The following is a 27,909-nucleotide window of genomic DNA, read 5'->3' as shown; positions in this document are numbered from 1 at the left end:
CTAAGTGTACCGTTTCCCCTTGCATGGCTCGCTGCGCTCATCATGCTTTGGGCACAGTGCGTCGCTACACTCGGCACACTATTTTATTCACCCGCCGCGCCGCAGTGGATGGTAGGGCATGTCGGCACATGTCGGCTTATAAAAAAAAACACATAAAAAACTCATGTAGACATTTTGACTGTTGGGGCAGTACGGACGGTGTAATGGTTAGCATTACTGCCTCACAGCACTGAGGTCATGGGTTCGTTACCCACCATAGCCATAACTGTGTGGAGTTTGTACATTCTCCCCTTATACTCTTCCCGTGGGTTTCCTCCGGGTACTCCGATTTCTTCCCGCAATCTAAAAATATACTGGTAGGCTAATTGGCTCCCAACAAAATTAAACCCTAGAATGTCTGTGTGTGCGTGTACATGTGGTAGGGAATATAGATTGTAAGCTCCACTGGGACAGGGACCGATAATCTCTTTACACCGCTGCGGAATATGTGTGTGCTATATAAATAACTGGCAATAAATAATAACACACGTTGGTTTTGGTCGTGTTTTGGAACGGATCCTTGCAGTTCTATAATTCAATCAGAAAAGTGTCAAAGGTGTCTTGTGTTTTAAATTTTTTTTTTAAAATTTAGTCAGTGTGCCTCATTGTTTATTATTATTAAATATTGTGTCAATTTAATCTTAATATTGATTAGCACTACATCCTTTATGTTTTCTTGTCTGAGGGATATCTCATTTCCTTTAAGTAGCAGCTTTGCGACACATAACTAGACCTATCCACCAATCAGAATGCAGGATTCTCTACCTCCCTACCAGCCTGCAGCCAGACAGTGAATGTGAGGTGAGTGGGCGGAGCTATGGAATTATGTGGAGAGACAACATAGGACCGCAGGAGGGGCGTGTTATGAATAATTGCTTTCCTGAAGTGGGTTGGTGGGTTCCCTAGTACATCGCTTTGCCCAGGGCCTACAATGCTGTGAAAACAGAGCTGTACAGGGCTATGGTCATTGGTTCGACAGTATCTAGGTCGACAGTCAAAAAGTCAACCACTATTGGTCTACAGTCAAAACAAAGGCTGACTGTCGACCAATAGTCAACATGCATTAGGATGACATGGCCAAAAGGTTGACACAAGCAAAAGATAGACACTAGTTTTTTTTTTATGTTTTTTGGGTGTCTATGTCGACATAGGTCATAAATATTAAATAATACTTAAAATAATAATAATAATATTAATGTTTTTTTTTTTTTAAATCATGAAAAAAGCATGTAGACCTTTTCCACGTTGATTCTTTTCATGTCGACCTTTTTCATGTCGACCTTTTGACTATGATGACTTTTCATGTGTCGACCTTTTGACTGCCAAGTAAAAGTGGTCGACCATTTTACTGTCGACCTAGACATTGTCCACTTAATGACAGTATCCCCAGTATAGAGCCCTTATCTCGGTACTTGTTTCCTCGCACGGCGCCCGTTGTGGGTGATCGCATACCTTAAGTTAAGTTACCTTCCGGTATGCGATGGACGCGGCCGACACAATATTTGGCTATTTTTAGCCTTTATTGCCGGCAATGAGAAAATCGCGTTGATCGCGTCCATCGCATCCATTATAATGGCATGCGATGCGACCGACGCGATCAACGCGATTTTACATAGGGAACAATGTTAAATGGGCCAATGGCCCCGATTTTTCATTGTATAGGCACCCTAATGGGTACTGTGTATGTTAAATGCCCCCCCATTGTTAATGTCAACCCACGATTAACGCCAACCCGAAGCGTGGCGAGCGTAGCGAGCCCGCGAGGGGCAGTGGTACGCATCCTACGACCTTTTCATACCCCCACTATCCACGTCGGCGTGGAGTTGACTTATATAGTGTGGCGAGCCACCGAGCCCGAAGTGAGCCCTGCGAGGGGACGCGTAATACCTCGCCACGCTTCAGGCTTGGTGGCTCGCTGCGCTCGCCACACTATATAAAATAGTATGGGGGTATGAAAAGGTTGGAGGGCGCGTACCGCCGCCCCTCGCGGGCTTGCTGTGGTCGCCACGCTTCGGGTTGGCGTTGATCGTGGGGTGGCGTTAACAATGGGGGGGCATTTCACCCATGAAGGTGGGTATACAATGAAAATTGAGGTCTGGGGGCATTTTACATTGGGGCCAATGTAAAAAAATTGTGTCGATCGCATCGCATGCTTTTTGGTTGCATGCGATGGACACGATTTTTTGGGTCCCAATGGATGCAATTAAAATCGCTGGCGCCGTGCTAGGAAACAAGTACCCTTATCTCTCTCCAGCAGCCACACTTATAAGATAACACCCTACAGAACCGGGCACAATGTAGGCATATAATGTGGCATATTGGTCACATGACTGTAGACACATTCACTAGAAGTTTAGGTTATGTCATACTGTACTTACCAACTCTCCCTGATTGTTGCGGGTCTATAATGTTGTCTATCCCACACTCAGTTCTTAACAGGGCTGCAACTAGGGGGCCTTGTGCCCCGGGCGCTGGATGTGATACCCATACAGGGCCAAATGACTGTCTTGCCCCAGGTGACGGAGGTCCTAGCTTCAGCCCTGTCCTAAGAGAGTTGGCCAGTCCACACTGAGCTCTCCTGGATAATTATGGGATGTCTATCGGAAGTATTTCACAATTCCATCCATACTGACATAACGTGGATACAGCTCTGGTGGGTACTTACAGTATGGGGTGAACTTACCTTGTTGGGGGCTCAGCAATAATTACCAAGCACAAGGATCCTCAGCTGTTGTGGTCGGGCTGCCTGGACCTTCTCATTCTTCTGTCGCTGCAAGAGACAATCTCGGGTTAGTTCTAAGCAATATGTAACCAGGATGGTATTATTATTATTATTATTATCATTTATTTATATGGTGCCACAACGGTTCTGTACCACCCAAATAAATACATAAACAAATGAGTAAATCAATATAGCAGTAACTTACAGTATAGACAATGTAGGACAAGTACACGGTATATAAACATAGCTGCACCAGCAGACATGACACTGATGCTGCTTTCCCACTGCAGACCCGTTTTAGTTTACAGGTAATCTTAAATGGTATTTAGCATTCCCACTGCAGCAGATTACAGTTTCAAATGCCATTTAAGTACCATTCCCATTGCAGGTAAAACGTTTTAGCTCTTCAAAACGTTTAGTGCCTGTGACAATGGGTCAGGCCTGTCTTTCCTTGTTGATAGATATATATCTATCAACAAGGATAGACAGGCAGCTTGGAGGGGGTAGAGGGGGGAAGCTGTCCCCGGGTGCTGTGGGGGTAGAGGGGGGAAGCTGTCCCCATGTGCTGCGGGAGGAGGGGGGTCCCTGCTGCTGCTGAGGGGAGAGGGGGTACCTGTCAGCCTGACACGGCGCTGCCGCTGCTGTATCTCCCCCCCGGCGGCCGGTCCTTGCGGCGTATGTACAGTCAGTGTCGGCGGTCCCTCTGGCGCAGGGGAAATAAGTACTATTTCCCCTGCGCCAGAGGGACCGCCGATACTGACTGTACATCCGCCGCAAGGACCGGCCGCCGGGGGGGAGATACAGCAGCGGCCGCCGGGGGGGGAGATACAGCAGCGGCAGCGGCCGCCGGGGGGGAGATACAGCAGCGGCAGCGGCCGCCGGGGGGGGGAGATACAGCAGCGGCAGCGGCCGCCGGGGGGGGGAGATACAGCAGCGGCAGCGGGGGGGAGATACAGCAGCGGCAGCGCCGTGTCAGGCTGACAGGTACCCCCTCTCCCCTCAGCAGCAGCAGGGACCCCCCCTCCTCCCGCAGCACCGGGACCCGTGTAAAAGGGGTATAACAGGACGGGGGCGAGGGGGGGGGGCGGGGGGCAGCGGGGCGTACCGCCGCGCTGAAAGTGGTTAATCTTTCAGCCCGGCAGCGTACACACACGGAGATGATTGCTGAAAAAAATCAGCAATCATCTCTACCGTTTAAAGATGCATTCCCATTGCATCTTAAACGGTAGATTACCGTGCAAAACCCTGCTCTGAAAACGGGTTGAAATACCGTTTAACTTTAAACGGTATTTCAACTCTGGCGCTTTCCCACTGCAGCCTTAAACGGTATTTTGCCCTCAAAAATCTGCAAAATACCGTTTTAAGGCTGCAGTGGGAAAGGGGCATTAGATAAGTGTCTGGAGGGCAGGAGCCAAGGGTTACATGCCAGTTTAGGGATTATGGAGTAGAGCACAAGGGGGGGGGGGGGGGTGCGAATATTCGCACATATGCAAACTGGGGCAGGAACAGATGTAGTGTTCAGATACTCTCTGTACAGCGCTGCAGAATATGTGTGCGCTATAAATACTGGTGATAATTATTATTTTGTATCTCTGTATTAAGGTATTTGATTTTATGGTCTAGGCCAGGGGTTCTCAAACTATTTTGCTCTGGGACTTTGTCAGACAATTACAATTCTTACACGACCCCTGCAAGTTACCACAAAATGGCTGCCACATGACATGACCACTTTTGTGACAGGGAGGCAGTGGGTATTGGGGGGGATGGAAGAGGGAGGCAGTGGGTGTTTATTTTTAATACATTTTCTTCTGTCCCCTCTCTACAGACACATAAGTCCAGGGGTGGGCAATAAGCTGTTGATGAACTACACATCCCAGCATACCTTGCCTTAGTTTTGCTATTTGCCCATGCTGAAATTGATGCAAGGCATGTTGGGATGTGTAGTTCATCAACAGCTGGAGGGTTGATTATTGTCCACCCCTGAATTAGCCTGACAGTCAGCAACAAGGATTTGTGACCCAATGTTGAGGTAATCGGGACCGCAATGAGAACCACTGTTCTAGGTGAATACTTCCCTATATTGCCGACTATATAACACACATGTTTATACTGTATATACTACTGTACATATGTGCAATTAAAGCAGCAGTAATATCAGACTCTGGGTCAGATGCTCTAAGCTTCAAAAGTGATAAAATGGAGAGTGATAAACAGCCAGACAATCAGCTCCTGCCTGACATTTTTCAAACACAGTCTGTGACATGGCAGGTAGGAGCTGATTGGCTGGCTGTTTATCACTCTCCATTTTATCACTTTTGAAGCTTGGTGCATCTGGCCCTCTAACTGTTATTTTCTAGGAGGTGCTAAATAAATAAGTTGTTTTTGAATGGTTGCCTATAGCAACCTCCCGTCTGAAATAGAACTTCCACTTTCTGAGTGTCACAAGATATCTGGACATCATTTCTCCTCAGGTCATTCTTGTTCCCATTTGGGAATGGGCCTTTCTGGCAGGTTAATTCCCCGTTCTGCATGCCACTAGGCGTGGAGGAGCCTGAACTGGTTCCAGGAACATGACCATAATTCAGTGTCCTCCCCATCATCCAGATGTTATCTAATCCAGCATCTGTGGGAGGAGACGGACCGAGGGAATACACTGCCGGCTAATTCATTACAACACTGGAGTTGGCGAGCCAGACAGCGTCCCGGTGCACAATAGGACAGATCCTGACGAGTCCGCGACCCAACTAATTCAGATTAATCTGAGTATAATTTAGGCAGCAAAATGTTCTGGCCACTAAGTGTACATGTAGAGTGAGACTGAGTATCTGTTTCCTGTGGAATGCTTTACCTGCTTTGGGACAGTGGGGCCCATTCAGACCTGCTCGCTAAGCTGCGTGTGTTCAGGTTAACGCCGCTGCCGTTATACATATGCTGTGTCGACCATTGTCATGTTCACCTTTTTTACCATGTTGACTTCTAACGGTCACTGGCCCTTATTCAGATTTGATTGCAGTACAAATTTGTTCTCAAAATGGGCAAAACCATGTGCACTGCAGGTGGGGCAGATGTAACATACTGTATATAGAGAGAGTTAGATTTGGGTGAGTTATTTTGTTTCTGTGCAGGGTAAATACCAGGGTTGCCGACTCTCCCGGAATGGCCGGTAGTCTCCCGAAAATTGGGACCCCCTCCAGGCCCCCCGAAAGGGTGGGCAACCCTCCTGGATTCAGGGGGACACCCCCCCCCCCCTGCACCCCGGATCGCGGCATTAAAATGCAGCAATCCTCGGGTCTCAGAGGAGGGGGCGGATCAAAAATGACACAATCGCGTCAATTTAGCCCCGCCCCCTCCACGAAGATCCGTGAATTCGGCAGTTTGTCACCATGGAGGCGGGGCTTAGTGACGTCACACTTAAGCGGCCTACCTGCTCTGGCCTGTCAGAGAGCTCTTACTTACTGAGCCATCCTCATCTACATACTGTGAGGTAAACTTACTACGATGGGAGTTCTATTGCAGATGGGAGGTTGCCCATAGCAACGGAGCTGATTCTACGTAGTTATTTAGCACCTAGAACAGGGATGGGGAACCTTCGGCCCTCCAGCTGTTGTTGAACTACACATCCCAGCATGCCCTGCAACATTTGTAGCATGGCCACAGAGCAAAACTGTAACATGGCATGCTGGGATGTGTAGTTCCACAACAGCTGGAGGGCCGAAGGTCCCCCATCCCTGACCTAGAAGATAATAGATAGAATCTGATTGGTTGCTACGGGCAACATCCCAGCTTCAAAAGAACTCCCATCTTAGTAAATGTACCCCTGTATGTCAGCAATGGGTCCCACACACACTGGGAGGGAGTTATTTACAAGAGGGGTCATTCAGACCTGTTCGTAGAGCAGCAAATTCGGCCCATCTGTCGATGGTTGGGGTCTGCGCTGCGAGCGCTTTCGGCAAAAGTTTAAATTGCTGGGAGGCGCTCGCTGCCTGATTGACAGAGGGTGGACGTCCGGCGTTTCATGGGCGCACCCACAAAAAAAGGTCCGAAAAGCAAGTCCTGGGCTTTCTTTTGGCTACGTGCAGATGAAAAATCCATTGATGGTGGGTAATGGTGGGTAACCATGGTAGTATTTTTCCTCAGAGCAGGCACTTGCGAGCAGATGTGTAAGCGTACACATTCACTCACAGCGTAGCGAGGGGATTCGGGCGGCGGGGTGTGCGTTAACCTACTCGCCTTCATAGGACCCTGCAAGTCTGCACCCGGCAGACACTGCATAATACATTTATGCTGATGTCATGCTGATGGTATTTCCACATATGCTGAGCCAGTGGGAACACTCGCCGCTCCCTGGTATCTATAGACAGTGCGGACACGCTGAGCGCGCTCTGGCCTCACACCAACAACAATGTAAATCCAAGCAATTACTATAGGAGAAATGTCAGTGACCACAGATCAGTACCACATGAGACCACAGCCGCGTTCAACCTGCCGGCGAGATTCCCTCACCCTATGATGTCTTATTACAGTGTACCGTGCCCTCGCATCACTCTGATGTCACCGGGGTGCCCTATATTAGTAAGAGGAGACAGATTTAGCAGGATTCCAGTAGTACAAAAAGTGGCCATCTTAGAATGTTCAGGAACAAACAATCTAAATACAAAGGGGGAAATTTACTAAGATGGGAGTTCTGAAATATGAATAAAGATTCGCAGATAAATAAATAGGTACAAACATGTATTATTTGGTTCCAGGGTCATATAAATATATTGCCTTATGAGGGTATAAATCAGGACACGCCACTGAGAACTTCTAAAAATAGGCTAAATGCAAACATTTGTCCCATGAGAAGTTTATGTTACTTTACCTCACACTGGAAGCCGGCGTACAAGGCCTAGCGGGCCGATAATTATAGTGTCATGAGGGCACTGAAATATCATGTTTAGTCTTCATTTAGGAAAACATTTCCCCGGCAGCTGAGCGTTGCTGGAACCAGTGACAAGTGCAGGATTTCTAGGGGGGGGGGGGGGGGGATTAGATCTGCCGTCCACAATTTACCACTATGCAAACCATTCAAGCAAGTGCGGGGCACGAGGGTAGTGTTAGAAGAACCTAGTGATGACTTATTATGCACTGGATACAATATGGAACAAAGTATTTATATTTAACACTATAGCCGAGCTGTAACATAGGCGGTATCAAGTATTATAATATAAATAAGTGGTCAGGAAAAGGTCAAAGATAACGTAATAAATGAATAAATACACCAACATGATAGAACCAGTACTGCACTTTCTAAGCTCACATTCTCCTACCTCGTGGTAAGGCTTCTGTCTCTTCTTCCTGGCAGCTGCTCTCTGGCCCAGTGCACTGATTGAGGACTCAGTTCCACACACACAGCAACCTTGGTGGAAGAAGCTGCTACCACTGGTCATGTGCAGAAGCTCCGCTCTGTCTACTTTACTGTGTGATGTGGTGGCAGCTCTACTGATCATATTATATACCAGAGCTATTGCTGTCATCATTTGAACCACTTGCCAAGAGTAGAGGGGTTTCCAGACAACCAGAACACCCCCCCCCCTGCGTTTGCCTATGGACTAAGCAAGGTACTGTACAGACCACTGGGCCACACTCCATAGCTACTGGCTTGTGTGAGCTGCACAGGCTACATGTGTGCTTCCAGTACCAAAGAGAATAATACTATTATTATAAAGTATTAAGAAAACATCCATAGAAAATGTTATATATACTATAACCCATCTGCAACAGAACAGGTACTGTACTAAGCTTGTAGATTAGGCTGTTACAGGCATTGCTTGTTAAAGGAAAGGATCTGATTGGTTGGTGTTTTATCTTTCTACACTTTCTCTCTCTGCCTTGTTTGATACATACTTTCCTACCCTCCCCATACATCTGGGAGGCTCCCGAAAGTCAAATGGCCCTCCTGGTTGTCTGGGAAGGTGAGCAAGTCTTCTGCATCCTTCCTGGACCCCTGCTTCCCCCTCAACCGGCAAGACAAATACCGGTGATTTTGGCATTTTAGTCCCGCCCCTGCTTTGTCAGACGGGCCTTAATGATGTCATTGACCTTCTGCATCTCAGTAATTCTTCTGCATCTCAGTAATTCTTCTGCATCTCAGTAATTCTTCTGCATCTCATTAATTCTTGCGGCAGGGTACGGCAACCCTGCCTGTGTCCACTTCAGGGAGACGGACAGGGTTAGGGGTTCAGTAGCGCGTGCATCTCCTTCACAAAGGGGGGTGCAGTGCGCAAGTGCGTCTTATGCACAATAAATTTGCCAGTGCTCCATGTTACATACTGGCAAATGCCTCCATTTCAAACCCCCACTATCCACGCCTACCCAAAGTGTGGCAAGTGCAGCGAGCCCCGCAAAGGGACGCTCTACGCGTCCTCCCGACCTGTTCATACCCCCACTATCTACGTCGGCGTGAATCTTAGAATCTACTTCTTATTTATTTAGCAACTTCTAGAAGATAATAGATAGTATCCAGTTGGTTGCCCATGGCAACATCCCATGTCAAATATAACTCTCAGCTTAGTAAATTTCCACCCCTGGGAGGAGTACAAAAAAGTAGGTACGTGTAGTCTGATACATAAGTTGCTGGGAAGTGATCATGTGATTCATCGCGTTCCTGCCCACTTGAGATGACTGGATACGGGAGAACCCCCTTTTAAAATCACCATATAAGAGAACAGTGAGATAACATGAAACAGATTTTTATTGGCTGCTGGGCTTCCGCTATTGACGCGCTTTCTAACGATGATGAGGGTTGGAGTTACCCATACAAACCAATCAGATGCTAGCTATTATTTATCTAGTACACTATAAAATGTAAGTCAGATGCTTATTGGCTGATATAGGAAACTTCTATACCTGTCGTAAAGGTAAAATGGCAGCATCACCAGGATGAGGTTTTATTCAGCTGGGACGGAAGTTGGTTCCAGGTTCTTCAGTAACGAGGAATAAACTATTTTCATCACATTAATGACTCCGCATTCCAGGAGAGCATTACCCTGGAGTACTCATGCTGTGAGCCAGACAACGGTGCCACACAGTGGACAGAAATGAAATTGCAGCACAATGCATTGAGAAGTTACTCGTTCACAGGGAAATGACCAGAGAAGCCCAAACGCCCTGCAGTGGCTGCATTGGGATCCTAGTGAGTGTGAACACATGGGGTCCCCTAGACTCTGCACATCTGTTTCTGCCAGCGCTTAAGGTGAATACACACCTAGCAATGCCGACGGGGTGCCGACATAGGAGAGTGCATACACACTTACTAATGACGGTGGGTATGCAGTCGTTAGATCTACAGTGTCTAGGTCGACAGTCAGAAGGTCAACAACTATTAGTCGACAGTCACAAGGTCGACATGGTCAAAAGGCTGATGGTCAAAAGGTCAACACTCGGAATATTGACATGGTCAAAAGGTCGATATGGAAAATGTCAAAATTAAAAAGGTAGACATGAGTGTTTACTGTTTTTTTGAGCCGAAATGTGTCGACAGGCGGTATATCATACCCTACCATCCACTATGGCGTGGTGGGAGAATATATACAGAGGGGGTCGTTAACTATTTGCGGGAGCGCGCATCCAGCATCGTGCAGAACGTACACACTGGTCGATAAAGAGAGCGATGCCGTTCCAGTGGGGAGGGCCCAGATTATGACAGTGGGGAGGGCCCAGATTATGACAGTGGGGAGGGCCCAGATTATGACTGTGGGGAGGGCCCAGATTATGACTGTGGGGAGGGCCCAGATTATGACTGTGGGGAGGGCCCAGATTATGACTATGGGGAGGGCCCAGATTATGACTATGGGGAGGGCCCAGATTATGACTGTGGGGAGGGCCCAGATTATGACAGTGGGGAGGGCCCAGATTATGACTATGGGGAGGGCCCAGATTATGACTGTGGGGAGGGCCCAGATTATGACAGTGGGGAGGGCCCAGATTATGACTATGGGGAGGGCCCAGATTATGACTGTGGGGAGGGCCCAGATTATGACAGTGGGGAGGGCCCAGATTATGACTGTGGGGAGGGCCCAGATTATGACTGTGGGGAGGGCCCAGATTCTACATTGTGTAATTCGGGACCGTTGTATACACATGTAGTGCACAACCACAATTAAATGAATGACTGGGCAATTAATGAATGAGATAATAAGATATAAAACCAGTGTTACATCCTAATAGGTTTGTACATGTAGGAGATCTGGCAAAACAATGACTGCAATAGTGACCATATGACTACAAAAAGTAGATGCAAAATGCAAGAAGTACAAATAATACTAATTAGTTCCTACTTGGCCGGGGAAACGTCGGCCGCTTAGAACTACCATGGAGAGAAGAGAGACATTTTGTTTAATCTTTGTGTTTTAGGGCAGCTGCTTCCTGCCGCAGAGTATGCAGACCCCCAGGTGCCCCCCGGCTGCCTCAGGACTCCGCAGGACACTAACCGCAGACCGGTAAGGTGATATTCCATATACTCAGCAACATGTTTAGTCAGCATTATTCTGGATTGTCATAATAAATCTGCAGCTCGGAGCCTGTAGGCAGGAGCTGAGGTGGAACTTGCTGGAAGCCACTGCCAAGGTCATGGGTCACCCAGGAGACAGAAGGGGGCGTCAGAGGGCAAAGCATGCTCTTCATCTGGCAGCAATGCCCCCAAGGTGTGAGCCGGTACAAGCAGAGCCTCTGGGAAGGCAAGCGATGAATGCAGGATCATTATTGCAGAATGTTTCTGTCACTTGTCAGTGACAATGGACAGGCCGCAGGGCAGGATGAAGGGAGAGGAGGGGCCCTCAGGGTGTCAGTACCCCTGGGGGCCCCCCTCTATCTACTGCCCCCTGTAGTCAGCATGCATTTAAACATTTTTTCTTTCTTTTCTTTTAGTTTTTGAGTTAAAGGTTGTTAAAGGCTGCAGCTTCACCTATCTGCCAATGTGGCAATGATTAATGGTGCTGAGCAAGTGTGCAGTGCATTACTGGGAGCTGACTAAGTCCCATGACACTTAGCACAAGAGGGCAGAGGCTGAGAGGCTTGTGCTGAGCTCTGATTGATGGAGCTCATCACATGCTTCTCAGGCCCATGGAAGACAGCAGCAGCGGCCTCGTCATGGGAGGGTTTTTAGTCAGAGGCAGTTCTGAGCCTGTGAGGTGTACAGAGAAACAAACACAGGCTTTTCAAGTGGTATATATATATATATATATATATTATTAATCCTCCACCCTGCAGTTACCCATTGACCAAGTTTATACTGCCTTTACTCTGTGTTTTGACAGTGTAATATTCTTCTCCCGTGCAGTTTGCGGCCAGTAATGACAAGTGGAAGGGGGCCACCCCTGTCCATAGTGACCCGGGGCCCCAGAAGGCTTGATCCGCCCCTGACAAGCCTCCTTCAGTCTCTAAGTACAACAAGTATAACTGAAACAAATATAAGGGGAAAGGAAAGGTATCAAAACTTTGCGGTAGAGCGGAGGGAGATGAACAGGGAAAACAGTGGATAAGTCAGGCAAAGGAGAGCTGCCCAATCAGCTGCTACATATAATTTTGTAGAATGCTATTGAGAAGTGTGATTTGGTGGTCAACCTTTTGTATGTCAACATAGTGACCGTTTACCATTCAAATTGCTCCACTCACACTGTCATAAGGCCTGACTCAGCTTTGTTAGTAAAGCTGGGTAAAACCAGGCTGTGCTGCAGGTGGGGCAGATGTTCCATGCACAGAGAGATTTAGATTTGGGTGGGTTATATTTGTTTCTGCGCAGAGTAAGTATTATTGGCTTTATTTTTACTTTGCAATATACAGTAGATATTAGTTTGAAGACACCCCACCCAAATCTAAATCACTCTACACATGACGCATCTACCCCCTGCAGTGCTGTATGCCTTTGCCCAGTTGTGTGCATTTTTGCTGTGCTATATAACTACATTAGTATGGCTGCCCGGAAGGTGAGTAGAGGGCAGGGCACTGGGACTGATTCACAGAGGGGCGTACATATTGTCAGAGCAGCGATTCGGTGTACAGCGGCTATGTGCCAGAATGCAAACGTTGCAGCCAGCAGGATTTATTGAGATCCGCCATTTGTGCACGCTGACGTTGGATGCGTATTGGTCCATTATCGGAATTCTGAGTTACCCCATACCTGCCTACCCTCCCGGAATGGCAGGGAGTCTCCCAAAAATCGGGTCCCCCTTCCGGCCCCCCGGGAAGGTGGGCAAGGCTAAAATGACTCTAATCGCATAATTTCACGTCATTTTAGCCCCGCCCCCTACTCGCAGACCCGCAAATTGCGGCGTTTGCGTGGATTGGGGGAGGGGCTTTGATACGGCAGCCTTGTCCCACCCCCCGACCTGCACATTTTGTTGTCCTCTCCGGTAGAAGGGACATTGAAAAGTCAGCAAGTATGAGTCACCCTATGGATGTGCGCCATGGCCACACAGTTGATGGGATTGTGGTACCAAGCCTTCATTTGAGTGGCCACTCCCCCATTACCTGCCACAAAGATGAGCCTCCCTCTCTAAGAAAGAGATGAACTAAGTGGAGCCACAAAGTGGAGCTCCTAACTTGGCAGTTAGGAGCTAATTGGCTGGTACTTTATCTCTCTCTGGGTAAAATATACGAAGATAGAAGTTCTATTGAAGATGGCAAGTTGCTCAAGTAGACTCTGATCTAGATGTGTTTGTACACCGCCCACAGCATCAGCTCTATCCCCATGGGATACCCCGCCTACGCTGTGGGTCACTGATGGAGATACAGGACCACAGATGTCATCCAGCACGCCATGCTATACCTACTGCTGGGGGGCTTTGGCATCATTTTGTGGCAGTTACGGTATAGATCAGGGATTCTCAAACTCGGTCCTCGGGACCCCACCCCACACAGTCACGTTTCCCAGGTCACCCGGCTGGTTCACAGGTGCTTTCATTACTGACTGACACATTTTAAAAGAGCCACAGGTGGAGCTAATTATCTCACTTCTGTGAGGAGACCTGGAAAACATGCACTGTGTGGGTTCCTGAGGACCGAGTTTGAGAACCTGGGTTTTAGATGATAGATATGTGTATGAATGGTCCACATACCCTAGGTTGACATTGACTCAAGCTTTAGGATGACATGAATAATGTCGACATGAGTTTTTCACATATTTTTGGTGTCTATGTCAGCATGTGCACTGTATAAGTGTATTGCATTCCCTGGCATGGCTCGGCATGCGTCGGGCACAGAGCCTCGCTGCGATTGGCACACTATTATATGCTCACTCTATGCCCACTTGGATAGCAAAGTATGAAAAACCACCTTTAAAACAAAAAAACGTGAAAAACTCATGTCGACCTTATTCATGTCGACCATGTCCATGTCAACATTTGGCTTGTGTGGGAATGGGGAGAGGATGGGGTTGTATACAGCCAGTTATACACAGTGGGGATTATTCTGGTTCACTCGCAAAGGCAAATTCACTCTCTAATGGACAAAACCATATGCGCTGCAGGTGGGGCAGATGTAACACGTGCAGAGAGAGTTAGATTCGGGTGGGGGGTGTACTTCAAACTGATATCTATATTGCAATGTAAAAATAAAGCAGCCAGTATTTACCCTGCACAGAAACAATATAACACCCAAATCAAACTCTCTCTCTGCACATGTTACATCTGCCCCACCTGCAGTGCACATGGTTTTGTCCATTAGAGAGTGAATTTGCCTTTGCGAGTGAACCAGAATAACCCCCGGTGAGCTTACAAGGAATGCATTGGTAACTGATGACTATATCTTCTTATGTATCATGTATTCACCATATGTTTACTTTGTTATAAAATGTTGCATCTGCTTTTCTATTCAGTGACTCTTTACGGTCCATAAGATTCCTGTCCCGAAGGACAACTGGGATAATGGTAACCAACACTGATGGTCTCTGGGAAACCCATGAATCTAGGCTAGAGAGAGATAAACAGTGTCAGGCAGAATACATCAACTGCAGATGACGGGGCAGACAGAATGTATACACTATGGGGGAAATTTACTAAAGGAAATTTGTAAAAAATAGGTGTATTTGTATCCAGAAATACACTTATTTTTGACCTTTACTATCCCGAAAATACGGCAATTCATATTCGTATTGATAGCACATCAATACGACTATGAATTTTCGGTAATTTCGGGATAGTAAATGTCAAAAATAAGTGTATTTCTGGATACAAATACACCTATTTTTTACAAATTTCCTTTAGTAAATTTCCCCCATAGTATGGGGGGTATTCAGGGGCAAACGCAGGATTTTCAGAAGGGGGTTTCCAGAGGGGCGGAGCAAAGCATAGAGATGGACACTTAGGTGACCCAGTATATGCCGGGTCAGTGAAGGTATTATAGATAGACCAAATTTATAAAAATAATAATAATAATTATATACACACACACACACACACACATATATATATATAAATATATATAACAGGAGTGTAGACCCCTGGGCATAGCAATGTATTGGGGCCCCTACCGATCCTCCAGTGGTGGGGTGGGGGAATCTTTGATGTCCCGCGGGTGGTAGGGGGTATTATATCAACCGCTCAGCATGTAGGGCCTGGATCAGTAATTTCCACTAATTACCCCTTTACTGCACAGATGGTGGGAGATGGGGTGGGAGAAGGGGGCATTGGGCTGAATGAAGGGGCCTGATACATAACTTCCAGGGTGGTAGAGGATGTTTAATATGCAGAGGAGGGGTGTATAGTGGAGTGGGCTTATTATTCATAATTTTCTGGTGGGAGGACAGCTTGCTTTACTGCAGATATCTCCAGTTCCCAGAAATAGATTTCTTAGATTTTAATGGTAATAAAACTAGAGAATCCCACCTACCAAATGGTATTGGGGACTAGGGGATCAGAGTTCAGGAGGCAGAGCAATCTGCCAATGAGTATATAAAACTACATACCAGGTGTGTGGAGCTGGAGCAGTAACCAGCTGCTGGAAGGCTGATATCTCTGGTTCTGGGAACAGTAGAGACAAGCTACTAATGTCCTTCAAAGGGGGAGAGTCCCAGCTTTTGGAATATACCAGCGTTGCCGACTCTCCCGGAATGTCCGTGAGACTCCCGGAATCATGGGGCATCTCACGGACTCCCGGAAGAGGGCCCCTTTCTCCCGCAGCAGCTGCCCGTCTCTTGCGCGATATAAAGTGCGCATGCGCTAGATGCCGCCGGCGGCAGCAGCAGTCAGGCCAGCTCTTCCGGGATCCTGCGGCTACATACGCTTTCCGGGTCCGGCGGCCCCCTGTCCCTGCTGCTGCCGACTGTGCCTATCCTGTCCCCAAACGGGAAGGAGCAGCGCTGAGCGCAGGCGGCGGCCGGGAGCTCAGCAGCGGAGACAGCAGGAGGAGAGGATGGCCAGTCTCCTGTGTCTGCCGGAGCCCCTGACAGCATTGCAGCTGCGGCGGCTGGACAAACACAAGTACAGCGTGTCCGGCTGCTCCCTGGTGGAAGATGCAGATCTTCTGGAAGTGGCTGGTGACGAAGGTGCGTGTCCTGAGTGTCCTGCTAGCTGTATATTTATATATAAATAGCTCATTTTAATCCTTGCTGCTCTGAGGGGTGGTTAACGGAGGTGGTGGGCTGCTTCTTTGTGCTGCCACCTGCACTGAAAGTTGCCAGCCAGCCAGCCCATGACTTTGCCTGCTCTCCCATTACTAGTCTGTCCCTACTACTCATTCCTTGCCCTCCTCCTGACTCCACTCTGCCTGGTCTCCCAGCACTGTCCCCACTACACTACTCATTTCTTGCATTCCCCTGACTCCCCCTCTGCCTGTTCTCCCAGCACTGCTCCCACTACACTACTCATTTCTTGCATTCCCCTGACTCCCCCTCTGCCTGTTCTCCCAGCACTGCTCCCACTACTCATTCCTTGCCCTCCCTCTGACTCCCCTCTGCCTGGTCTCCCAGCACTGTCCCCACTACACTACTCATTCCTTGCCCTCCCTCTGCCTGGTCTCCCACCACTGTCCCCACTACACTACTCCTTCCTTGCCCTTCCCCTGACTCCCCTCTACCTGGTCTCCCAGCACTGTCCCCACTACACTACCCATTCCTTGCCCCCCCTCTGCCTGGTTTCCCAGCACTGTCCCTACTACCAATCTGGCTCTATGCTTATAAAAATACTGTAGTTGCCCCCTGGCGACGCAAGGCCCGCCCCCTGGCGACGCAAGGCCCGCCCCCTGGCGACGCAAGGCCCGCCCCCTGGCGACGCAAGGCCCCCCCTGGCGACGCAAGGCCCCCCCCTGGCTACGCAAGACCCGCCCCCTGGCGACGCAAGGCCCGCCCCCTGGCTTTTATATTTCTCCCTGAAATGATTTTTCAAAAGTAGGCAACCCTGGAATATACCCTCAGCAAAACTCCAAGTCAGACAGAACCTGAAATATCTGACTGGGAATAGCAATTAACAGGCTTGGATGGGGACCACTGCTTTGAAGTCAGATATCTCCGGTTCCCAAGGGCTGATTTTAAAAATTCTTGTACCCATGGAAAGAGGGGACCCTCAGCTTTCAGCCTAGAGTCCTTAGACTCCTTGGGGGGTTTCTGGGTACTCAGAAACCCCCCCTGCGTGCGCTACTGGTATTCAACCAAGGGCGAACGTGTAGTTTGCCATACCCACTCGCACCCTGCATCTGCACATGCGCAGAAATGCAAACGCAAAACATCGGTTCCCTTTGCGAACGCACAGGGGACCAAACCAACTAAGTCCCAGCAGCTGCTAATGTCTTAAAACATTCAGTGAGACGCAATGCAGCAAGGACTAAAGGTGCCCACAGACGCATCGATCCCGGCGTGCGTTCTGTGCTTAACTAGCACACATAGCATCGCATCGTATGCCTTGTGCATGCGATGTGCATGTGATGCGATGCTATGCGATAAAAAGCTAGTACAAAAAGTATTTGCAGCACATACTTTTTGTACTGTGCGATGAGGTGCCGCGGGAGCGCGCACCCCATCGCATAGCATCGCACCGCCGGGATCGGTGCGTGTGTGGGCACCATAACAAACGGGATTTCTAGATCCGCAGCCAATAAGACAGCGAATACCCGTATCGGAAAGATGAGCAATTTCCCAATTTCCTCTCTGCAAACGTATCACAGTCCTGGATCTGCATCCCTTTTATGTGGCTCCAAGTAACTGGGAGTGACTGGGACAGGTGGCCCTCCGCACTCACATCCTCCCACACCGTAATGTGCAGGAGATTTTACAGTACGACTTCCCAGCACAACTATTATACATTGTAGACAGCTGGTAAGAGAACCACAAAGGGCCTTGAAAGTGTTGAAAGTGTTCCCTGTGCCTCCATATAGTATGTGGTGGTTATAAGCCTCAGGATGCTGTAGGCACTCTCTCCCGAGCCTAATCACAGCATAATTACCATACTTGCCTACTTTAGATTTCACCTCTCCGGGAGAAGCCCGTCAGGGGGGCAAGGCTGACATCACTTGACCCCGCCCCCCATGCCGGAAAACGCAGTGATTTGCGGGCTGCAGAGAGGGGGCGGGACTTAAATGCAGCAAAATGCCGCGGTCGCATCATTTAAGCTCCGCCCCCTCATTGCGGATCCGTGATTTACGGTAATTAAACCAGCGTGCAAGGGGAGAGCGGAGGCTATCACCAAAAAGTGGGAGACTTGCCCACCTTCCCAAGGGGCCGGAAGAAGGCCCCGATTTTCAGGAGGCTCCCGCCCATTCCGTGATGGTAGGCAAGCCTGATAATTGCTGACATTGCTAACCCCTCCTGGTCGGTACATTGGGGGGCGTGGTTGGCGAGAAGATGGATCAGAGGCGTGGCCACACAAGTGCATCATTGTTGCCCCCCCCCCCCCCCCCACACACACACACACACTATAGCGGGAGCAGGGCCATGATGATGGAATATTCTGTGTGAATCATTTCATTGGGTCGACCCACTTGTGTTTTGTAAGGGGAATGCGTGGGGCCAAGGGGTATGCGGGGGGAATTGCACACCTTTCCAGGGGCGCGGGAGGGCTACCCAATTTTCAGGGGCCATCTAATTGCAGCCTTGCTGACCGGCCTGAATTAGGCCCATTTTATATAATACAGCATCGGTAGCGCACACAGACCGTACTGCATATGCGCAGATCTTCTAAGAATGGTGCGGCGGTATTCCAGCAATTTCTGCACCACTGCTGCCGGCAGAAGCGCAGCGCTGTGAGTCTGAGCACTAGAGCACTCAGACTTCACTCGGCATGCACAGATATCCGTAAATACGGTGCAGCGGTATTCCAGCAATTTCTGCCCCACTGTTGCCGGCAGAAGCGCAGCACTGTGAGTCTGAGCACTAGAGCACTCAGACTCCACTCGGCATGCACAGATATCCGTAAATACAGTGCGGCGGTATTCCAGCAATTTCTGCACCACTGCTGCCGGCAGAAGCGCAGCGCTGTGAGTCTGAGCACTAGAGCACTCAGACTCCACTCGGCATGCACAGATATCCGTAAATACAGTGCGGCGGTATTCCAGCAATTTCTGCCCCACTGCTGCCGGCAGAAGCGCAGTGCTGTGAGTCTGAGTACTAGAGCACTCAGACTTCACTCGGCATGCACAGATATCCGTAAATACAGTGCGGCGGTATTCCAGCAATTTTTGCCCCACTGCTGCCGGCAGAAGCGCAGCGCTGTGAGTCTGAGTGCACTAGAGCACTCAGACTCCACTCGGCATGCACAGATATCCGGAAATACGGTGCGGCGGTATTCCAGCAATTTCTGCCCCACTGCTGCCGGCAGAAGCGCAGCGCTGTGAGTCTGAGTACTAGAGCACTCAGACTCCACTCGGCATGCACAGATATCCGTAAATACGGTGCGGCGGTATTCCAGCAATTTCTGCCCCACTGCTGCCGGCAGAAGCGCAGCGCTGTGAGTCTGAGTACTAGAGCACTCAGACTCCACTCGGCATGCACAGATATCCGTAAATACGGTGCGGCGGTATTCCAGCAATTTCTGCCCCACTGCTGCCGGCAGAAGCGCAGCGCTGTGAGTCTGAGTGCACTAGAGCACTCAGACTCCACTCGGCATGCACAGATATCCGGAAATACGGTGCGGCGGTATTCCAGCAATTTCTGCCCCACTGCTGCCGGCAGAAGCGCAGCGCTGTGAGTCTGAGTGCACTAGAGCACTCAGACTCCACTCGGCATGCACAGATATCCGGAAATACGGTGCGGCGGTATTCCAGCAATTTCTGCCCCACTGCTGCCGGCAGAAGCGCAGCGCTGTGAGTCTGAGTACTAGAACACTCAGACTCCACTCGGCATGCACAGATATCCGGAAATATGGTGCGGCGGTATTCCAGCAATTTCTGCCCCACTGCTGCCGGCAGAAGTGCAGCGCTGTGAGTCTGAGTACTAGAACACTCAGACTCCACTCGGCATGCACAGATATCCGGAAATACGGTGCGGCGGTATTCCAGCAATTTCTGCCCCACTGCTGCCGGCAGAAGCGCAGCGCTGTGAGTCTGAGTACTAGAACACTCAGACTCCACTCGGCATGCACAGATATCCGGAAATATGGTGCGGCGGTATTCCAGCAATTTCTGCCCCACTGCTGCCGGCAGAAGTGCAGCGCTGTGAGTCTGAGTACTAGAACACTCAGACTCCACTCGGCATGCACAGATATCCGGAAATATGGTGCGGCGGTATTCCAGCAATTTCTGCCCCACTGCTGCCGGCAGAAGTGCAGCGCTGTGAGTCTGAGTACTAGAACACTCAGACTCCACTCGGCATGCACAGATATCCGGAAATACGGTGCGGCGGTATTCCAGCAATTTCTGCCCCACTGCTGCCGGCAGAAGCGCAGCGCTGTGAGTCTGAGTACTAGAACACTCAGACTCCACTCGGCATGCACAGATATCCGGAAATATGGTGCGGCGGTATTCCAGCAATTTCTGCCCCACTGCTGCCGGCAGAAGTGCAGCGCTGTGAGTCTGAGTGCAATAGAGCACTTAGACTCCACTCGGCATGCACAGATATCCGGAAATACGGTGCGGTGGTATTCCAGCAATTTCTGCCCCACTGCTGCTGGCAGAAGTGCAGCGCTGTGAGTCTGAGTGCACTAGAGCACTCAGACTCCACTCGGCATGCACAGTCAAAGTCAAGTTATGAAATGTCTCCATTTAAAGATCTGTATCCGAAGCATTTTAGTTTGGGTGGTTCTGTGTGTTTTGTCAAGTTATACAGAACATCCCTCACCCGTCTGGTCCCCACACTACCCCCACAGCGCAGGTGCCTCAGACAGATATTGATATTGTTTCTGTCTCTCCTCTGTGAGCTGCCCGGTATATCACCGGCCTCTCGGAGCCCACAATGGACCTACAATCGGGGGTACACTGGGCACTAAGGGGGCATTTACACTAAGGTATGAGTCATTAGGCGGTCGACAGTCAAAGGTCGACCGTTATTGGTCAAAAAGTCGACATGTGGAAAAGGTTGACATGCATTCAGTCGACATGGTCAAAAAGTCGACATGAAAAATTAGTTTTTCATGATTTTTTGGTGTCTATGTGGACCGGGACACTGTAAAAGTGTACCACGTCCCCTGGCATGGCCCGCTGCGATCGGAACACTGTTATAATCTCCCTCTGTGCCCACTGGGATGGCAAAGTATGAGCAAGTGGGTTAATAACAAATAAAGCAAGAAAAACTCATGTCGACCTTTTTCCATGACAACCTTTTTCAAAGTCGACCTCTTTGATCATGTCCTTTTGAGCATGTCAACCTTTTTAATATGTCAACCAATAGCGGTCGACCTTCTGACTGTCGGCCTAATGATTCATTTACGAATTTTGGTACTTATGTAATATCTGGGCTTCCGTTTTTCTTGGGAGACCGCGTCCCCTCGCGGGGTTCGCTGCGCTCGCCACGCTTCGGGCACAGTGGCTCGCTGCGCTCGCCACACTATATAAAGTCAACTCCATGCGTATTTGGATGGTAGGGGTATGAAAAAATGGGGTGTATTTAACATGGGAGCCCAGATAATACATAAGTACCCGAATTTTTTTAAAAATTAAGTTGTAACGTTGCCCATGAGATTCTGTCTATAATTTTGTCTATTGTATCCTAGAAAATGGTAGAAAGAATCTGATTGGTTGCTATGGGCAACTTCACCTTTTTTCATTTTTAGAGGCTTTGGTAAATTCTCCCCTAAGTAAGTACAAATCTATCTCATACGCGCCCCCTCCTTTAGGGGAGAAGCCCAGAGAGGAGATTGTCAGCAACACTTTAGGGGTGGGGCCTAATGTAGACATCAAGCTCTGCCCCCAGCAGGCAAATCTGTGTTGAGGGGGTGGGGCTAAAATGACACGATTTGCATCTATAGACCCTTCCCCTCCTGAAAAGCTGCGAATCTCAACAATTTAATGCTGCCGCCCGGGAGAAGCACAGAAAGGAGATTGTCAGCAACACTTCTATTCTTGATTTTGCACACCGTTATGCCACTTACATGTTATGCCACACACAGTAATGCCTATTGCACATTATGCAACACACCATTATGCCACTTACACATTATGCCACACACAGTAATGCCTATTGCACATTATGCAACACCCCGCAATGCCCATTACACATTTTGCCCCACACCGCAATGCCCATTACACATTTAGCCACACACCGCAATGCCCATTACACGTTTTGCTACACACCACGATGCCTATTATGCATTTTGCCACACACCACGGTGTCCATTACATGTTACGCCACACACAGTGATGCACATTACACTTTATTCAAGGGCTTGTCAAATTTGTTTAATGTTTTTTAATGTTTTTTTTTTTTTTTATGTAGGAGCCAGGATGAAAGTGTAGGAGCCAGACAAACTAGAGATAGGGACAGTGTACACACACCCATTACATATTATACCCATGACATAATGCTCATTTCACATTATGCCACACATCATAATGCCATTACACATACCACAAAATGTAATACCTATTACACCACACGCCATAATGCCCATTACATGTTATACCAAACCAATACTGGGTGCCAGACAGTTTCCCGACAGTCGGGATCCCGACAGTAATTACCCCGACGTCAGGATCCCGACTGTCAAACCCCCGACACTCTGGGTCCCGACGGCCACCGGCTATTCTCCCTCGTGTGGGTCCATGACCCCCATAGAGGGAGAATAGAATAGCGAGTGCAGCGAGCCCACAAGGGGCTTTGTTGCGCTTTCCCCGCTGTCTGAGTCAGGCCAGTCGGGATCCTGACGTCAGGATAATGACTATCGGGATCCCGACTGTTGGGACCATATACCACACCCACCAATACCAAACACCGTAATGCCCTTTACACATTATGCCATGCACTGTAATGCCCACTATATATAATACCACACGCCATAATGCCTAGTACATATTACAACTGCTGCTTACCTACATGCTCGTTGCTACGAGTTTCATTGTTGATGCCAAGGGTTTCAATGTTTCATACTCGATGCCAGGGATTGCATGCTCTATGCCAGGGGTTACATCAACTGGCAGGGGTTGCAAGCTCTATGCCAAGGGTGTACATGCTCTATGCCAGGGGTAACATGCTCTTTGCCAGGGGGGGGGGTGAGGCCAAGGTGAGCGGAGCGTGCACCAGGCAGCCGGGCACAGAACTGAAGGATGCCAGTCATTGCTTTGATTGTCTGACTCTGTCACTCTGGCTGTCTGTGTCCTCCTGTCCCACCTGGCCCTTTTTCAATTTTCACTGAGCTGAGGTCGCTGTCCAGGGCACACATCAGGGATGGGTTACTGTGCAGTGCTGGCAGCGAGACTACAGCAGTGTCACACTGCTCGGCCTCGGCGCCACTGTCAGTCACACCACACGTCGCTGCGCTGGAGCAGGGAGGCACATGACACAAACTGTCCCTCCTCTCAGCGTGTGTCCCGCCGCTCCCGCGGTGGAGTGTCACTCATCAGTGGGAAAAAGGCTGGCCAGGCCGCGGGTGGGTGGAAGCTGCAGCTGCAGGGGGCACAGAATTCCCAGACATTGTATAGTCCGGGAATACAACCCATCCGGAATCTGGACAACCGTCTTAATTACCGGACTGCCCGGAGTAATCCCGGACGGGTAGTAACCCTAGTGTACGGAAGGAAGAAGCAGCCCAGAAAAAGGTTGTTAAGGTGTCCACGCTGCTTAGTTTTGTATTATGCATCTTGCCCATAGTGGAGAGTGATAAACCAACAGCCAATCAGCTCCTACCTGGCATTTTTAAAATCCAGCCTGTAACATGGCAGTTAGGAGCTGAGTGGCTGGCTGTTTATCACTCTCCATTTTGTCACTTACAGCTTACTGCATCTGACCCTCAGTGAGGAATCAGTTAAATATTTACGCAACACAAAAATGTTCCGGGATTATAGTGGCTGATGTTTAAATCATGAAATTCCTGTTTTCTTTGAGATAAATGTTTCCGTGCATTAAGTTCATAAATAAGCATGTGTATCATTGTGTGTCCTATAAACCGGGACGGATCTCTGGTTGTGACTCATTCTTCATCAGGCTCCGGATTTACCAACAATTGAGAAACAAATGCCAAATGCATTAAATACTGAATTGAAACAGCCCTTAGATTTGCCACGGAGGGTTAAGGAGACCTCTTAGTAAGCGGGCGGGCTCGATGGCATGATATGCCCCCACTCTCTGATGGTATGGGATCGTGGCTTAAAAAGGGAAGGGTTTATTTATTTATAATTTCTGTACTTTTATTGATTGAATATTATTGACATTTTTTCTAATATTAGTGTTCATTCTAGCACCCGCTATCTTTGAAAGCCCATGCAGTTCTGTTCCCTGCCTGGGGTGTCGCTGTCTGCTGGGGTGTTTCTAGCACATGTCTGGTTTGCATAACAGTGCTGATATACAGACCACACTGTGTTAGATGGACTACAGCAGACAGCGACAACACCAGGCAGGGAAGGAACTGCATGGGTTTTAAAAAGATAGCGGGTGCTAGAATGAACACTAAATATCATTTCTAAGCGCCGCTTATCACGCCAATAAAAGGAGGGAGGCGTCAAATTGTGTGGCATTCCCGCCCCCTGTCTTCCTGGGAGTGGGCAAACCTCCATGGCAGTTGCCACAACCCCCCATCCCCCCCCCCCATAAACTTGTCATCACGATGATAGAATGTTGCAGACATGCCCAAGCTCCACCACGCTACACAGCATAATCCGCCTCTGCATATCGGCATCAACATTAAATGGTGCTGCCCAGGCCATCGATATATATCGCTTTGTGTGTGCCCAGCATAGAAGCATGTATATAATACAGACAGTTTAGAGTCTAAAAAACAGACAGTTCTTACCAACGATGGACTGGGCCGCCGTATCGGCCCTTGCATTTGTGCACATGCTCGACCTTTGCACCGTGCATGCGTGCGCAGCCTCTCCAGGCTTGCAGGAGAGAGGGGAATAGAGGCGTGTGATGCCCCCCCCCCTCTCCTGGACCTCACAGCAGTGCACAGAAAGAGCTAAGGGACCCGCCATGAGCCCAGCGGCTCTCTCTGTGCGCTGATCGAGAGGTTAGCCTCCACCTTGCGCGAATAAATCGGCCCACCTAGCCATCAGCCCCTCTGGCATTTGCCAGAGGGGCCGATGGCCAGTACGGCCCTGATTCATATGAATACAAATTTAAAGCCAGAAATGTGTTTAGCAAAAAGCCGCTTAGTGACCACGGCCCAAAAAGTTTTTAAGTTCCAGTTATTTGGTTGAGAAAAAAAAATGTCATTATACAATGATTTGAGAAATATTAAAACATTTATGCAAAAGTAAAAAAAAAAAAAATGTCTTAGTGATGTAAATTTATCACATCCCAGGACAAGTAATGTGGTGTAATAACTGGAAATACATCGGGAAGCCTTTACCAGCGAAAGGAAACTGTTTGATATACAGTGTAAGGAACCAAGTAATCAAAGGTTCTGTCGTTGGCAAAAATGCCCTTTTGATAAGTAAACCCCACCGTTGCCATAACACAGGGATCAATATAGGGCTGTCCTATTATTATTAACCCTTTCAGTGCCAAGTGAATTTGTCAAAGTAGGTGTGAAAATTGGCCAGCAAAAATTTTTATTCATCACTGGGGCAGATGTATTAAGCCTGGAGAAGAGATAAACTGGAGATAAAGTGGAGATAACATGGAAGAGATAACGCACCAGCCAATCAGCTGAATTTGAAATATGACAGTTGGGATCTGATTGGCTGGTGCATTATCTCCTTCCACTTTATCTCCAGTTTATCTCTTCACCAGGCTTAATACATCTGCCCCAGTGTCCTGTAAGGTTACCTGATATAGGAAATATATTTTTTTCACAATATTTTTTATTTGACGTTGGAATTTTTTAGCGGATACTTTGAACATCACCAACAGAGATGTCGGCACTCAGGGGGTTAATAATAATAGTAATAATAATATTAATAACATGGAAGTTCTAAGATCAGATGTAAAGGATTTACTAGCAAGCAGCGTACTAATGACAGTTCTCAGTGCCAGGCAGCTGCTTCTAAAGCTGATAAGATTTGTAGTGCATACTGTAAACCTGGTTATACTGTAGCTGCGGTGGAAGTAACCACAATGTCATATTATACCCCTTTTACACCAAAATACCCGATCGAGACCCCCCATCTGCGAGGTGAATGGGTGCCGCACACAGGCATCCATTCACCGTCTCCGCTGCTGTCTGCACAGTAAAGCAGACAGCAGCGGAGGCTGTGTGTGTCCTCCGCCCAACCTCCATACTGACCGCAGGACAATGTGGTCCGGAAGTTGAGTATCCCCAGCCTATCCCTAACCTCAGCCTAACCCCAGCCTATCCCTAACCTCAGCCTAACCCCAGCCTATCCCTAACCTCAGCCTAATCCCAGTGTATACCTAACCTCAGCCTAACCCCAGCCTATCCCTAACCTCAGCCTAACCCCAGCCTATCCCTAACCTCAGCCTAATCCCAGCGTATACCTAACCTCAGCCTAAACCTAGCCTATTCCTAACCTCAACATAATCCTAGACGCAGCCTAACCCCAGCCTAGCCCCAGCCTATCCCTAACCTCAGCCGAAACCCAGCCTATCCCTAACCTCAACATAATCCTAGACACAGCCTACCCCCAGCCTATCCCTAACCACAGCCTGTCCCTAACAGCAGCCTATCCCTAACTCCAGCCTATCCCTAACCACAGCCTAACCCCAGCCTATCCCTAACCCCAGCCTGTCCCTAACAGCAGCCTATCCCTAACTCCAGCCTATCCCTAACCACAGCCTAACCCCAGCTTATCCCTAACCCCAGTCTATCCCTAACCCCAGCCTATCCTGAACCGCAGCCTAACCCCATCTTATCCCTAGCCGCAGCCTAACCCCAGCATATCCTGAACCCCAGCCTATCCCTAACTGCAGCCTAACCCCATACTGTCCATAACCCCAGCCCAACCCTAACTGCAGCCTAAGAAGAGCATTACATTAACCACATGCTAACCTAAAAAAATACAGGAGGGGGGGGGGGGGATTGCGGGCCACACCTAGGTTTCACCCTCCAAGGTGAAACCAAAGTGCATGCTCCTGCTCAGCGACAGCAACCGGGTGCTGCACTGTTACATTACATGCAGCACCTGGCTCCTGTCACTGTGTAGGAGCCAGCAATAAAGACTGACTCCCGCAGTGACAGGAGCCAGTTACTGCACTGTTACATTACATGCAGCACCAGGCTCCTGTCACAGTGTAGGAGCCGGCACTACAGACTGACTCCCGCAGTGACAGGAGCCTGTTACTGCACTGTTACATTACATTCAGCACCTGGCTCCTGTCACAGTGTAGGAGCCAGCAATACAGACTGACTACCGCAGTGACAGGAGCCAGTTACTGCACTGTTACATTACATGCAGCACCTGGCTCCTGTCACAGTGTAGGAGCCAGCAATACAGACTGACTCATGCAGTGACAGGAGCCAGTTACTGCACTGTTACATTACATGCAGCACCAGGCTCCTGTCACAGTGTAGGAGCCGGCACTACAGACTGACTGGTCCAGAAGTGCAGCCAGTATCTTTGGATCCCCGCAGTGACAGGAGCCAGTTACTGCACTGTTACATTACATGCAGCACCAGGCTCCTGTCACAGTGTAGGAG

General features: G+C 49.0%; 1 protein-coding gene across 2 annotated transcripts in view; it reads right to left on the bottom strand.

The window, feature by feature from the left end:
• DENND2B (DENN domain containing 2B) overlaps window positions 1-27,909 on the bottom strand; it is a 197,584-nt gene that overhangs the window by 138,686 nt on the left and 30,989 nt on the right. For both annotated transcript variants that reach the window (XM_083164631.1, XM_083164630.1), the window contains exon 2: window positions 2,723-2,809. The gene's annotated coding sequence lies outside the window, so the exon portion shown is untranslated. The remainder of the gene's footprint in view (window positions 1-2,722; window positions 2,810-27,909) is intronic.

Source organism: Crinia signifera, chromosome 11, assembly GCF_055691185.1.
Source record: "Crinia signifera chromosome 11, ASM5569118v1, whole genome shotgun sequence".
Lineage (NCBI taxonomy): Eukaryota > Metazoa > Chordata > Amphibia > Anura > Myobatrachidae > Crinia > Crinia signifera.
The sequence above is the reverse complement of the archived record's forward strand: the minus strand, read 5'-3'. Positions and strand labels throughout refer to the sequence as shown.